Here is a 13,390-nt window from a genome sequence, read left to right as displayed (position 1 = left end):
AGATACGGGTGCTGCCAAGTTCATACAAGATACCAACCAATGCATCCTGGGTAAAATGGGCGCGTCAAGAACATTTCCGGGAATCGTAACTGTTCTTGGTGAAATGGTAACTTGTGTATTGGGACAGTACTCTGGCAACACGAGAGGACGTTTCACAGGGACACAAGAACACAAGTCAACAGAAGAACACAGACTGACAAACGGCCATGATGTCTCTCTCTCTCTCATGGGGGGGCCAAATTCTCTGGGTGGGCAAAGCAGAGAAAGGGGAGGTAACCTTTCCCCTTATGACGTCATAAAGGGAAGATTCCAGATCGGCCCATCTGAGCTTTCATTTTCTCAAAGGCAGAGCAGGATACCCAGGGCTCGGTTTACACCTATCACCATTTCTAGCCACTGGGGGGCCATAGGCAGGCTGGGGGGACTCATATTAATGTTAAAAAACCTGATATAGTGACATTTTCATGCCATGGGACCTTTAACAGTTTGAATAACTAATGGAGAAACTGTTAAAGGAGCTAAAAGTAAAAGTTTAAAGTAACATTAATGGATATATGGTTGTAACATTCAGCTTCACTCCAAGTAGAAGTAGCCCAAAAGTCTTAAGGTCCTGACACACCAACCCAATTATCGGCCGTCGGACAGTCTGGCGAGGTCGGTGACTCGAGACTGTGCGGTGTGGTCGTGCCGTCGTCTTTAATTTGGGCTGATTTGACTTGTTGAATCAGCCAGTGGGCAGTCAGACTCAATGAGCCATCTGATTGGTGGAGAGCTGACCAGGAAACGGGGAGCAGGATGAGCGTGACGAGATACCTTTGTTGATGTGAAATGAAGACAGATTCAGCAGCTGCACGGCCTGTTTCTCTCTTCAGATGTTTCCAGAAACACGTTACGGTGAACTATTTTAGGACAATATGAGATCGTGTTCTGAACAAGCTGACATTATTCGGGAGAAGCCAGACTGTGGTTTTCATTTTTTGGGCGACAATACAGATTAGCGCCACCTGCTGTTATGGAGACGTATCACGTCTCGCGCACGGAGAACGTACGCTCAAGTCGGCGTTGCTTCGGTGTGTTCTGAGGCACTTTTTGGACCGACGAGAGCCGAATGGGTTGAATGAATGCGTGTGCATGAGCAGTGATTGACACGCAGTTAGACACGCCCCCTGGCCCTGATTGGTGCATCTGAACAGGAAGTTGAAATCCCACTACAGGCTGTAGGTGGAGCCAGTGGAGCTGTATTTATGTTTTAATGACCAGCTTCCTGTAGTTCTACTGGAACATAGGGTCAGTTTCAGCAGATATGACAGAAAGGGAGTTTTATAAGGCTTACCTACTGCACCTTTAATATTGAAAGTTCAACCATATGAATAAATTAGTCCATGATAGATTCAGTAGAAAACACAACATTAGAAACACATTAAAGTCAGAGTCTCCACCCAGCACATAACGGCAGTCTCCTCCTCGGGGCTTTTACAAACCCACTTATATCCACTCCAGAAAACAGACCGTCCCGACTCTGATCTGCTTAACACACTGCAGCGCTGCTATTGAAAATCAATTGAGGGATGATGAATGGCTGCCATTAGGTTGCTGCGGCGCTGACTGGATTCAGTAAATAACAGCGCGTGATAAACAAAGACAGCTGTGCTCTGAGAGCGCCGAACACGTTCAGCATCGTGCATCGTGTCAGAGCTGATGAATGGTCCAGGTCTGAGAAGACCCCGAAGACTATTAATTATACTTCCAATGCTAACTTTATGGAAAAACACAAATCATCCACAGCAGCAGCAGCAGCAGCAGCAGCAGCACGACAAGGGCAGAGAGAGTCCTGGACTAGCACCAGGATGACTTAATCTCCAAAAAACTCATTTATTCTCCTGTGGGAGAATTACTTTAAACTTCAAATCACCGGAAATTAAAAAAAGATGTGTAAAAACCTCTGCAGAACCAGAGGTGTAGTGGTGTTTGTAGCAGGGTATACTCTGGCTTTTAGACAATAACTGTACGTACACGACGCCGTCGACTTGAGCTTCTAAAGATACAGGAAGTCATTCGTCTTCAATGGAAGCTGCTTCTCTCAGCTGCAAGGAGCGGCAAATCTGTCGGCGTCGTGTTTTGGGCGTTTTGAGCGACCAGAGCGTCAATCAGAAAGCTGAAAGTAGGTCAACGTTATGGTAACGAGCTATGACGTTCAGCAGCAACCAATCAGAACATAGACGTCCTTCTCGCTGCCTGATTCCAGAGAAACATACGATGTAAACTGTCGTTCCTACAGAAACATTAGTTCAGAGAAAAAGGAGGAGGAGCTCATCATGGCCGTTGCTGGGCTCCCCATCATTGATGATATCTGCGTACAGGGACCAGTTAACGTTACCTGCGGGTCACATGGTCTCTAAACAGTCCGCTCACGGTGAAGTCCTGCACGCATCAACAGCTGGCGGCTGCTCGCTCTGCCTGCACGCTGCTGCAGTTCAGCAGCTAACGAGCTAACTGCTAACAGACGCCGCTGCCACCAACAACCAATACACATTCATCATTATATATGTAATGATGAAGGTTTCTAGTGTCAGTGTATCGGCCAGCAGTGGCTGCTTGAGCAGAATGAAGGAACATGTACGCTGCTACGTCAGAGCGGCCAAAGCCTCAAACAGCTTCCCCGTACTTTTAGACAAGCGGCCTCGACCGGCGGCCAGAGCTTCTTCGCAGCTGAAGTTGGCGGCGGTGTGAACGTACAGTAAGCAAATAAAAAATACCTTTATAAAAGTATAACAAGTTATTTTGTTAAGAAAGCAGAGGGGGGGGGGATGATTGATCATGCACACCAAAACAAAACATGCAGAAATGAAATCCCCCTTTCAATACCACCATGGATTTAGTGTCAGGTGGCCAGCCATGCCAAAACACTTTTATCATCCAGGAAACACTCATTTGTTCCTCGGGAGTGTTTTAATACAACTCTGATCTTTTTCCTAAATTGAATGAGTCACTTTGGTGCCTAAACTGACTGTCATCGCCCCATAACGCTCACTTATTCTGGCTACACTCCACTACCATGGCCTAAAGCTTAGATCGGGCCCAAAAAATCCAGCCCCCTACCCGAGCCCGTGCACGCTGCGCCCGAGCCCGTCCGACACATTAACTGTAATGACGACTCCCGAACCTGATGTAAACCTGACGATGTTTTAATACGTGGTCGTTATAACTGACGCTCAAACTACAACTCTGAGTTGTTAGAACTACAGGAATCTGTTTAGAGGGGGTATGCTTGGAGAAGTAACAGAAGAGGACGTTGAAGGCTGACTGTCATCTTTTTCTGCCACGGCGAGCCCGCTTCATGTGTCTGTTCATCACTTAAGCTCCACCATACGGCCCAGCGGGCCCGGTGTGATGCTCCACCATACACACCCAGCGGGCCCGGTGTGATGCTCCACCATACGGCCCAGCGGGCCCGGTGTGATGCTCCACCATACACACCCAGCGGGCCCGGTGTGATGCTATCACCATACACACCCAGAGGGCCCGGTGTGATGCTCCACCATACGGCCCAGCGGGCCCGGTGTGATGCTCCACCATACACACCCAGCGGGCCCGGTGTGATGCTATCCCATACACACCCAGAGGGCCCGGTGTGATGCTCCACCATACGGCCCAGCAGGCCCGGTGTGATGCTCCACCATACACACCCAGCGGGCCCGGTGTGATGCTCCACCATACGGCCCAGCGGGCCCGGTGTGATGCTCCACCATACACACCCAGCGGGCCCGGTGTGATGCTCCACCATACGGCCCAGCAGGCCCGGTGTGATGCTCCACCATACACACCCAGCGGGCCCGGTGTGATGCTGCACCGTACAGCCCAGCGGGCCCGGTGTGATGCTCCACCATACACACCCAGCGGTGTGATGCTTCTGGCGGTGCCTGTAGCCGGCTCACAGTCACCTATCGGTGGCTAAACAACTGCTGCTGGTAGCCGTCTCACCATGGTTCAATGGTCATGAACCATTCGTGTATATATATATATAGCTCTGAAAAGTAAAGCAATGTAGTTGGTATGTATTCCATGTATGTATTAATGTCAGCAGCACGTTGACTGCTGCTGTAAGAGCGTAAAGATCCTCGTAGGGAGGAGGTCGGGGGGATGTTTGGCTCTTAAAACACAGAGCTTTAAAGAGGGGGAGCTTTTGGGAGTTCATGTCTCGGAAGCGGTTAAGAAGAAAACACAAGACTTTCACCAGGAAACAGGTGTTTGTGTCCTGAAGAAGTTAAGGAGAAAACACAAGACTTTCACCAGGAAACAGGTGTTCATGTCCTGAAGAAGTTAAGGAGAAAACACAAGACTTTCACCAGGAAACAGGTGTTCATGTCCTGAAGAAGTTAAGGAGAAAACACAAGACTTTCACCAGGAAACAGGTGTTTGTGTCCTGAAGAAGTTAAGGAGAAAACACAAGACTTTCACCAGGAAACAGGTGTTTGTGTCCTGAAGAAGTTAAGGAGAAAACACAAGACTTTCACCAGGAAACAGGTGTTCATGTCCTGGAGAAGTTAAGGAGAAAACACAAGACTTTCACCAGGAAACAGGTGTTCATGTCCTGAAGAAGTTAAGGAGAAAACACAAGACTTTCACCAGGAAACAGGTGTTTGTGTCATTGGAGTGTTATCTTTTTTCCTATCCTAACTAACTGTTTTGGTGGGACGGATTAATTCAGGTAGGACTGTGTGTAGACATATTTTAATATGTGCATTATGAGGTGGTCCACGAAAATTCTTGATTACAAATAGTGGTCCACACATACAAAAAGTTTGAAAACCCCTGGTCTACGATATTACCCTCAAGGCTCATCTACGGGGTTTACTCTACATGATTACCCACAATGCAGTCCTTCCAGAAAAATGTAGAGTTTTTTTGTGATTGTTTTGGGCTAAAATCCTTGAATATGCGTCACGTTTTCTTAAAAAACTTGCAAAAACGGCGGTTTCATCGTGGCTTCATCGCGAGATTTGCAGCTTTTCGATGACAACAGGGGGAAGTGGCTGCTCTCGTGTGAAGTAAACACAACATTTTGCACGGAAATCGGCAATTAATGCGGCGAAAGTACGGCGTATTTGAAAAAACGCACAGAAATATGCGGACTTTGGCTGATTATGCATTGATTTATGCAATTGCATAATCCCGTTTTTCTAAAGGGACTGATAAAGATAGGGTACAAGGAGAGTCCCCAAAAAGACCTTCCACCTAGAGAGTCCCGATAGGGCATGTTCCTGGGCCACGAGATGATTAATACAAACACAAAAATGCCACAACAGAAAACCATTAAGTTACATTTGAGTGTATTTATTAATAGAATAATAATAATAATAATAATAATAATAACATGAATGCACCTTCAGTTAGTCCAACTGATCTGATAATCTATTGCAGAGAATAATCACAGTTATAAAAATACCTTTCTTCACTCGTCCACGGTGTCGTGTTGTTGGCTTTTTTATTGCCCCTACCCCTCCAAAAACACACAAATGTAAACAACACAAAGATCGCCCCCCCCCCAGGGAAATAAATGAGAATGTGTTTTTCCACCGCAGAGGGATAACAGAAGCTTTGGATACTTTAATCAAATCAAAAGAACATTTGAGATGTAGACGAGTTGAAGGGTCATTTTAGGTTTTTTTCAACCTGGATCCTATTTTCCTGCGTTTTGTGTGTAAGTGACTGATGGGAACAAGAGTCTTTGAAACTGGTCCAGAATTAACCGTGAACGCTGTAACCAGCAGCTACAGAACAGGCTGCAATGTAACCCTATCGGGGAAATGTTCAGAGTCAGTTTGTGTCCACTAAACGTTCTGTTGTTGCTGCTGACAGACTCAGATTATTATTCTAAGAGTCTGACAACATTATGAAAGGATCCCTTCAGAGATAGACCTTTAAAACCTCTTTAAGACCTTTCTGTTTAACCAGAAACAGCTCTGAGGCCACTAGTGCTAAACCCACCAGACTCCATTTAAAAAAACTGTACTTTTCAACCTGATCTCACAGAATTCCGTGAAATGAACACGTCCCCTTGAGTTAATGAAAAGGTCGTGGGTGGGCTTTGGTTCCGTGACACACGGGAAGAACGGGACGGAAAAGAAGAAAGCGACTCTAGGAAACTTGACATGCCGGACACGAACCCCGGTCTCCTGGGTGAAAGTCCTGTGACCAGGCTGGGTCTAACGTTAGCGGTCCACCAACCCGCTGGAGCTGGGTCTAACGTTAGCGGTTCGCCAACCCGCTGGAGCTGGGTCTAACGTTAGCAATCCACCAACCCGCTGGAGCTGGGTCTAACGTTAGCAATCCACCAACCCGCTGGAGCTGGGTCTAACGTTAGCAATCCACCAACCCGCTGGAGCTGGGTCTAACGTTAGCGGTCCGCCAACCCGCTGGAGCTGGGTCTAACGTTGGCAATCCACCAACCTGCTGGAGCTGGGTCTACGTTAGCGGTCCGCCAACCCTGCTGGAGCTGGGTCTAGCGTTAGCGGTCTGCCAACCCGCTGGAGCTGGGTCTAACGTTAGCAATCCACCAACCCGCTGGAGCTGGGTCTAGCGTTAGCAATCCGCCAACCGCTGGAGCTGGGTCTAGCGTTAGCAATCCACCAACCCGCTGGAGCTGGGTCTAACGTTAGCGGTCCGCCAACCTGCTGGAGCTGGGTCTAACGTTAGCGGTCCGCCAACCCGCTGGAGCTGGGTCTAACGTTAGCGGTCCGCCAACCCGCTGGAGCTGGGTCTAACGTTAGCGGTCCGCCAACCCGCTGGAGCTGGGTCTAACATTAGCGGTCCGCCAACCCGCTGGAGCTGGGTCTAACATTAGCAATCCGCCAACCCGCTGGAGCTGGGTCTAACGTTAGCAATCCACCAACCGCTGGAGCTGGGTCTAACGTTAGCAATCCACCAACCCGCTGGAGCTGGGTCTAACGTTAGCAATCAACCAACCCGCTGGAGCTGGGTCTACGTTAGGGGTCCGCCAACCCGCTGGGCTGGGTCTAACGTTAGATCACCAACCCGCTGGAGCTGGGTCACGTTGCAATCCGCCAACCCGCTGGAGCTGGGTCTAACGTTAGCAATCCACCAACCCGCTGGAGCTGGGTCTAACGTTAGCAATCCACCAACCCGCTGGAGCTGGGTCTAACGTTAGCGGTCCGCCAACCCGCTGGAGCTGGGTCTAACGTTAGCGGTCCGCCAACCCGCTGGAGCTGGGTCTAACGACCTGGGACCCATCCTCCCCCCCAACCAACCTCCCTATGCATATTTTCAGGTCTTCATACTACTCCAACCGTAGTCGCTCTTAATGCTACGTCATCTTCTCATTGACTTTACATTGGCATTGTTTTCCGTGGTGGCCACACGGATTTTTCACACGTTCCGTGCCACCACCACGTAATGCGCTGTTAACAGTTCCTGATCATTTCACGGAGTTCTGTGAGACCAGGCTGGTACTTTTAGCGTTTATAGAGCCAACATATTTAATATGTCAACGTTAAGTCAGGATACGGTTTCAAAACCGTCCCGTTCTTCTTTACCTAAACCCAACCGTCCCGTTCTTCTTTACCTAAACCCAACCGTCCCGTTCTGTCCCGTTCTTCTTTACCTAAACCCAACCGTCCCGTTCTTCTTTACCTAAACCCAACTGTCCCGTTCTTCTTTATCTAAACCCAACCGTCCCGTTCTTCTTTACCTAAACCCAACCGTCCCGTTCTTCTTTACCTAAACCCAACCGTCCCGTTCTTCTTTACCTAAACCCAACCGTCCCGTTGTTGTCCCGCGTGTCATGGAAACGTAAGCCCACCCACAACCTTTTCCTTAACCTAAGGGGCCGTGTTCATTTCACGGAATTCTGTGAGATCAGGTTGGGAATCGTCCACGTTAAAAAGAAACCCATATTTATGTATCTTTCTATATCACAAAAACACAAAGTTAAACAGTTATTACTTTTGTTGGCACACACAAAAAAAACTTTTGTTTGGACATATTTATGGAAGCCAATTTGTGCCAGGGAATTAGAAAAATACTCTGGTATAAAGTGAGTCAAAATAAATTTTTTAATTGTAATTTTGGCTTTATTTTTAACTCTGTAAGTCAAAAGTTTGACTGTGTGTCTGATAAGATCATCAAATATTTATCCTTTTTTGTTTCCCAGGCTTTAATGGGCTTCTATACACATCTGTCAACGGAATAATTTCGTTCCAGTAGGACAGAAGAATCCTACATTTAAATAATGCTTTTTTTTAATTAAAACAACAGCTCTGTGACTGGAGTTTTAATTCAGACACTTTAAACAACATTTGCATAAGTAAGTAACACAAACCCACTGGTGTTTATCAAAGGCGACCAATAATCTCCAGGGATTCCTTCAAACAGAGTTAATGTGATAAAGATGCAACGGAGGATGAACTGATTCCCAGAGGAGCTTTAATAAAAATCTGATTATCAGCTGCAGTGAAAACACGCTGAGAGAGGAAAATAGTCGCCACAGGGAGGGAAATAAATCAACAAAACATTAAAAAGAAATGATATTTATCTGAGGGTATGAGTTATCTAATGGATCCTCTGCTGAATGTCTTCTCATCAAAGTGTTGTGAGTGTGGCTGAGATGGAAACCAGGCTTGATTTATAATTCTGTAGTGAAAGTAAGAAATGCATCTCTCAAACAAAGACATTTTTAAAGACTGAATCATATATAACCAATATCGGCCATAGGAATAAAGTGGATAGAAAGGCCATTGAGCCGTTTGATTGGTACACAACAAAATGGCGAGTGTTGTTAGTTGTCATTGTGAAAATCAGCGTCAGTGGGGCTGTAAACTATGTGGCAGCTCGCTGGGAGGAGAGCCGAACCAACACAGCTCGGGATACTTTCCACGGAGCGGCGAAGAGTGAGGAGGGACAGGAAAGACCCAGCGCCAACGGGTGGGCGGACCGCTAGTCTATATCCACGACATTCCAATTCCAGGATTGCTCCGTTGTGGCTGGAAAATTTGCATTTGTGTTGGAGTTCTAACCTCCGGTGGATTTGTGAGGACTATGGCTAACTGCTCCTCAGATCTCTGCAGGGTAAATCCAGACAGCTAGCTAGACTATCTGTCCAATATAACGTTAGTGGTCCGTTAGTCTGCCAGACCTTCCTCCAGAGCACTGCGGAGGAAGGTCTGGCAGACTAACGGACCGCTAACGTTAGACCTAGCTCCAGCGGGTTGGCGGACCGCTAACGTTAGACCCAGCTCCAGTAGGTTGGCGGACCGCTAACGTTAGACCCAGCTCCAGCGGGTTGGCGGACCGCTAACGTTAGACCCAGCTCCAGTAGGTTGGCGGACCGCTAACGTTAGACCCAGCTCCAGCGGGTTGGCGGACCGCTAACGTTAGACCCAGCTCCAGCGGGTTGGCGGACCGCTAACGTTAGACCCAGCTCCAGCGGGTTGGCGGACCGCTAACGTTAGACCCAGCTCCAGCGGGTTGGCGGACCGCTAACGTTAGACCCAGCTCCAGCAGGTTGGCGGACCGCTAACGTTAGACCCAGCTCCATGCTTCTGGAAATGGCCTTTCAATCCATTTTATTTCTATGCTCTCGGTTTTGTTTTCTTACTATTTTGGACTCCCTGCTCTCTCTTTCATTCAGACATTCTTCACTTTAAACTGCTGTTTCACTGTGTCTTTAAATGCCTTTTTTAGTTAAAATCATTACTTCTTTACAGAGTAAAACCATGTGAATAAAAATGGGCAGTTGTGTAGTTTCTCTCTGAGTACGGAGGCCCATTTATGCCACGAAAAGTAAAAAAACAGTGGATGTAATGTTGGAAGAAATCCTAGCAAAACTAAAAACTGTCAAAATATAACTTTCAACTTTCAATCAAAGCAATTATGGGAAATCTAGCCAAAATTATGAGATATTGGGCCCTATTTTAACGATGTAAGGTCACGGCGTGAGGCGCCTGGTGCAGGTGTGTTTAGGGCGTGTCCAAATCCACTTTTGCTAGTTTGACGGCAGTAAAAAGGGTCCGTGTGCCGGGGTCATGGTTCTAAAGGGTTGACCTTAGTGTCTTCATTAATCAGAGGTGAGTTCTGGGCGTAACATGCAATCAACCAATCAGAGATCATCTCCCATTCCCTTTAAAAGCCAGGCGCGTTTGGACCTTGGAGCATTGCTGTTATGATGGAGGATTTGCACCGTAATATTATTTGTAATCTTCTGCATGTGTGTGTGTGTGTGTGTGTGTGTGTGTGTGTGTGTGTGTGTGCTGCTGTGCGTCCCTGTGTGTGTAACAAGCATAGTGTGCACGTGCTGTGCACGAGCCTAGGAGCATTTTACTAATGCTCTGTTAAAATAACAATGAAATGCTGCGTTATTGACTTTAGACCAGGTTTTTGTTGGTCAATGGTGCCATCACTTCCCACTGCCTCAAGATAGTAATACGCCCAGAATGCACCTGAACACACCTCCCTGTAAGACCAGCACGCCCAGAATGCACCTGAACACACCTCCCTGTAAGACCAGCACGCCCAGAATGCACCTGAACACACCTCCCTGTAAGACCAGCACGCCCAGAATGCACCTGAACACACCTCCCTGTAAGACCAGCACGCCCAGAATGCCTCTGAACACACCTCCCTGTAAGACCAGCATGGGCCACAGATGGGAGCAGGTGCATTTCCTGTTTAAACGATGTGGGCGCTGGACGGGAAACTGATAACTGGGTCGGTCTTAAACTAGCAGAGACACTTGGGTCGGGCTTTGTGCTGCGCCGGGGGAAAGATAGGACCCATTAAGTCATATGTCATAGATTTCATGCGTTTCATTAATAATGACATATTAATTAATCCATTTTTGTCTTTTTTTGGCAGAAATGGGCTTCCATATGTTACATATCATGCAGAGGAGATTCATCTTTTCATTCCCAGTTTACAGATGTGTTGTTTATGTGTTGACTCTGTTCAACTAAAAACATTTTTATCTTTTTGTGCTTTTTTTGTTTTGTTTAAATATATCCTCACCGTGTAGTTTTTAGTAGAAATGTTTTATCAGCAAATCTGAAAACCATCAACTCCCTGAAATCCAAAAACTAAAACAATACATATCTGGATTTTTTTTTAGATCTTTCGCATTCTCCTTTTTGCGTTTTTGCAGAAACAAAAAAAATAAAAGAAACCTGAACTAAAGATCCCGAGAAAGCGTCAAAACTAAAAGATGAGAGGAAAATAAACAGATTCCTTCTGTCTTTATATCATAGGAACAATATAAGATTTGATTTTACAATACATTTTTCTTCTTTTCTTTTCCAAAAAGGCTCCAGCTGTTTTTGAAGTAACTCCGGCAGAGTCAAAGTCTCTGGAAACTCTTATTTTGAAATACTAAAATAGTTCTGAGAGAACAAATGCTTGAATCCCATTGGCTTAGGGCTGAAAATCATCCAAACAGGAAGTCTTTTATTTTGAAATATCCAGTCACAGATCCTCCGATTATGATTGCAATTGTTAAATAAATGTAAGGACCTTTCTGTTCTGTGTCCAAAAGTCTACTTTATGTCCACGGCGTCTTCGTTGCCGCCTCTTCTTGGCTTCCTTTTTCCCAGAATCCTCTTGTCATCATAAACATTTTTCATCTAATAATAAGAAATATCTGTAAGAAACTAATTCTCTGCATAATCAGACCAGGGAAATACTTATCGGTTATTTTCTCCTGGGCCTTTAAGACATAACGATGTCCAAAGTTATGTTGTTTTGAGTTTGCGTCCGGCAATCTTTTTCCTCTGTGAGTCTGAAGGCACTTGATGTCATGGCAGAGGGGGAGCTCTCGTCCTTGGCCCGCCGCAGACAGACAGGCAGGCAGACAGACAGACAGACAGAGCCCGTCTACGGAGAGCCTTTTCACTTCCTATTCAGCCCCATTGTACCGAATGTGGTTGCAGTTCCACCAGAGTTCCACTGGGGGTGATCACGGTCCAGTGCTAAATGAATGGGAGTCTATGGAGCTATATGCTAAATGAATGGGACTCTATGGAGCTAGATGCTCAGTGAATGGGAGTCTATGGAGCTAGATGCTAAATGAATGGGAGTCTATGATAGACTAGATGACTAAATGAATGAGAGTCTATGGAGCTAGAGGCTAAATGAATGGGACTCTATGGAGCTAGATGCTAAGAATGGAATGGGAGCTCTATGGAGCTAGATGCTAAATGAATGGGAGTCTATGGAGCTAGATGCTAAATGAATGGGACTCTATGGAGCTAGATGCTAAATGAATGGGAGTCTATGGAGCTAGATGCTAAATGAATGGGACTCTATGGAGCTAGACGGCTACATTTGTCTCTTTCGCCTGATTGTCGTTGAGGAATCTCAGATTTGATTGTAGTTTCTGCAAGTTCAACATGGATTATAGGTCAAAAGATGAATGAACGAGTACTTGTGTCCTTTTGATTTCTTACAGGTTGAGTCGTTGTTGCCCATAACACGCTAGCATTCTGCTAATGAATGCTGATTGGTCAGTGAAGGACTGATTACGATCGGAGATCCCGCTTGATGGCATCCAAAGCAGAACCAGAGCTTGCCGTAAAGCAGTATCTCTGGCCGTATATCTGATGACATCACTCTGATGACATCACTGACACTTTAAATAATCCAACACCCAGCAGTGTGTATTTTCTTAGCCTCCCCTTTCGACATTCAGATTACTAGATAACAATGATATCCTGAGAAAAGTGGATGTTGAGGGGTATAGCTCCATAGAGTCCCATTCATTCTGCACTGGCCTGTGAGCGCCCCCTAGTGGAGCCAGAGTGGAACTGCAACCAGTTCAGAAGTCGGAAGTTTCCCGAGAGTGGAACTTCTTCCCTTATTAGACATTCTCTGGCCCGCCGCAGACAGACAGGCAGACAGACAGGCAGACAGACTGATAGACAGAAGTCAAAATAACATCTGAAAGTATTTTTTAAAAACACTGTCAGTCCGCCCACTGTAAAAAGTTACCAACCCTCCCCCCACAAAAAAAGAGAGATTGCCGTTTGTCCGTCCAGCTCGTGGTACAGTACTGTTGATCTGAGGGGGGGGGTTATGAGTGGGGATGACAGGATAGAGAAAAGGAAGGGGGTCAGGGACATTCAGGCTAACATTTCCTCCTTTTCTCTGACTGAAGCTGTTTCTGTGCTTTGTGGCACCGAGCAAAAAGCCAAAAGGTCAACAAGGTTCACCGGAGAGAAGCGATGACGGTGAACCGCCAAAGACAACATTTTACTTTTACTTGAGTACATTTTTATACCAAGTAATAGATATTTTAAACTAAACAAACATCATTTTTGCCTCTCCTTTCACGTATGATACAGTTTTGCAGTCATGTCGTATAACTCGCTGTGCTCCGACACTAGCACGA

Source organism: Sander vitreus, chromosome 20 (genome assembly GCF_031162955.1).
Source record: "Sander vitreus isolate 19-12246 chromosome 20, sanVit1, whole genome shotgun sequence".
NCBI classification, from domain to species: domain Eukaryota; kingdom Metazoa; phylum Chordata; class Actinopteri; order Perciformes; family Percidae; genus Sander; species Sander vitreus.
The sequence above is the reverse complement of the archived record's forward strand: the minus strand, read 5'-3'. Positions refer to the sequence as shown.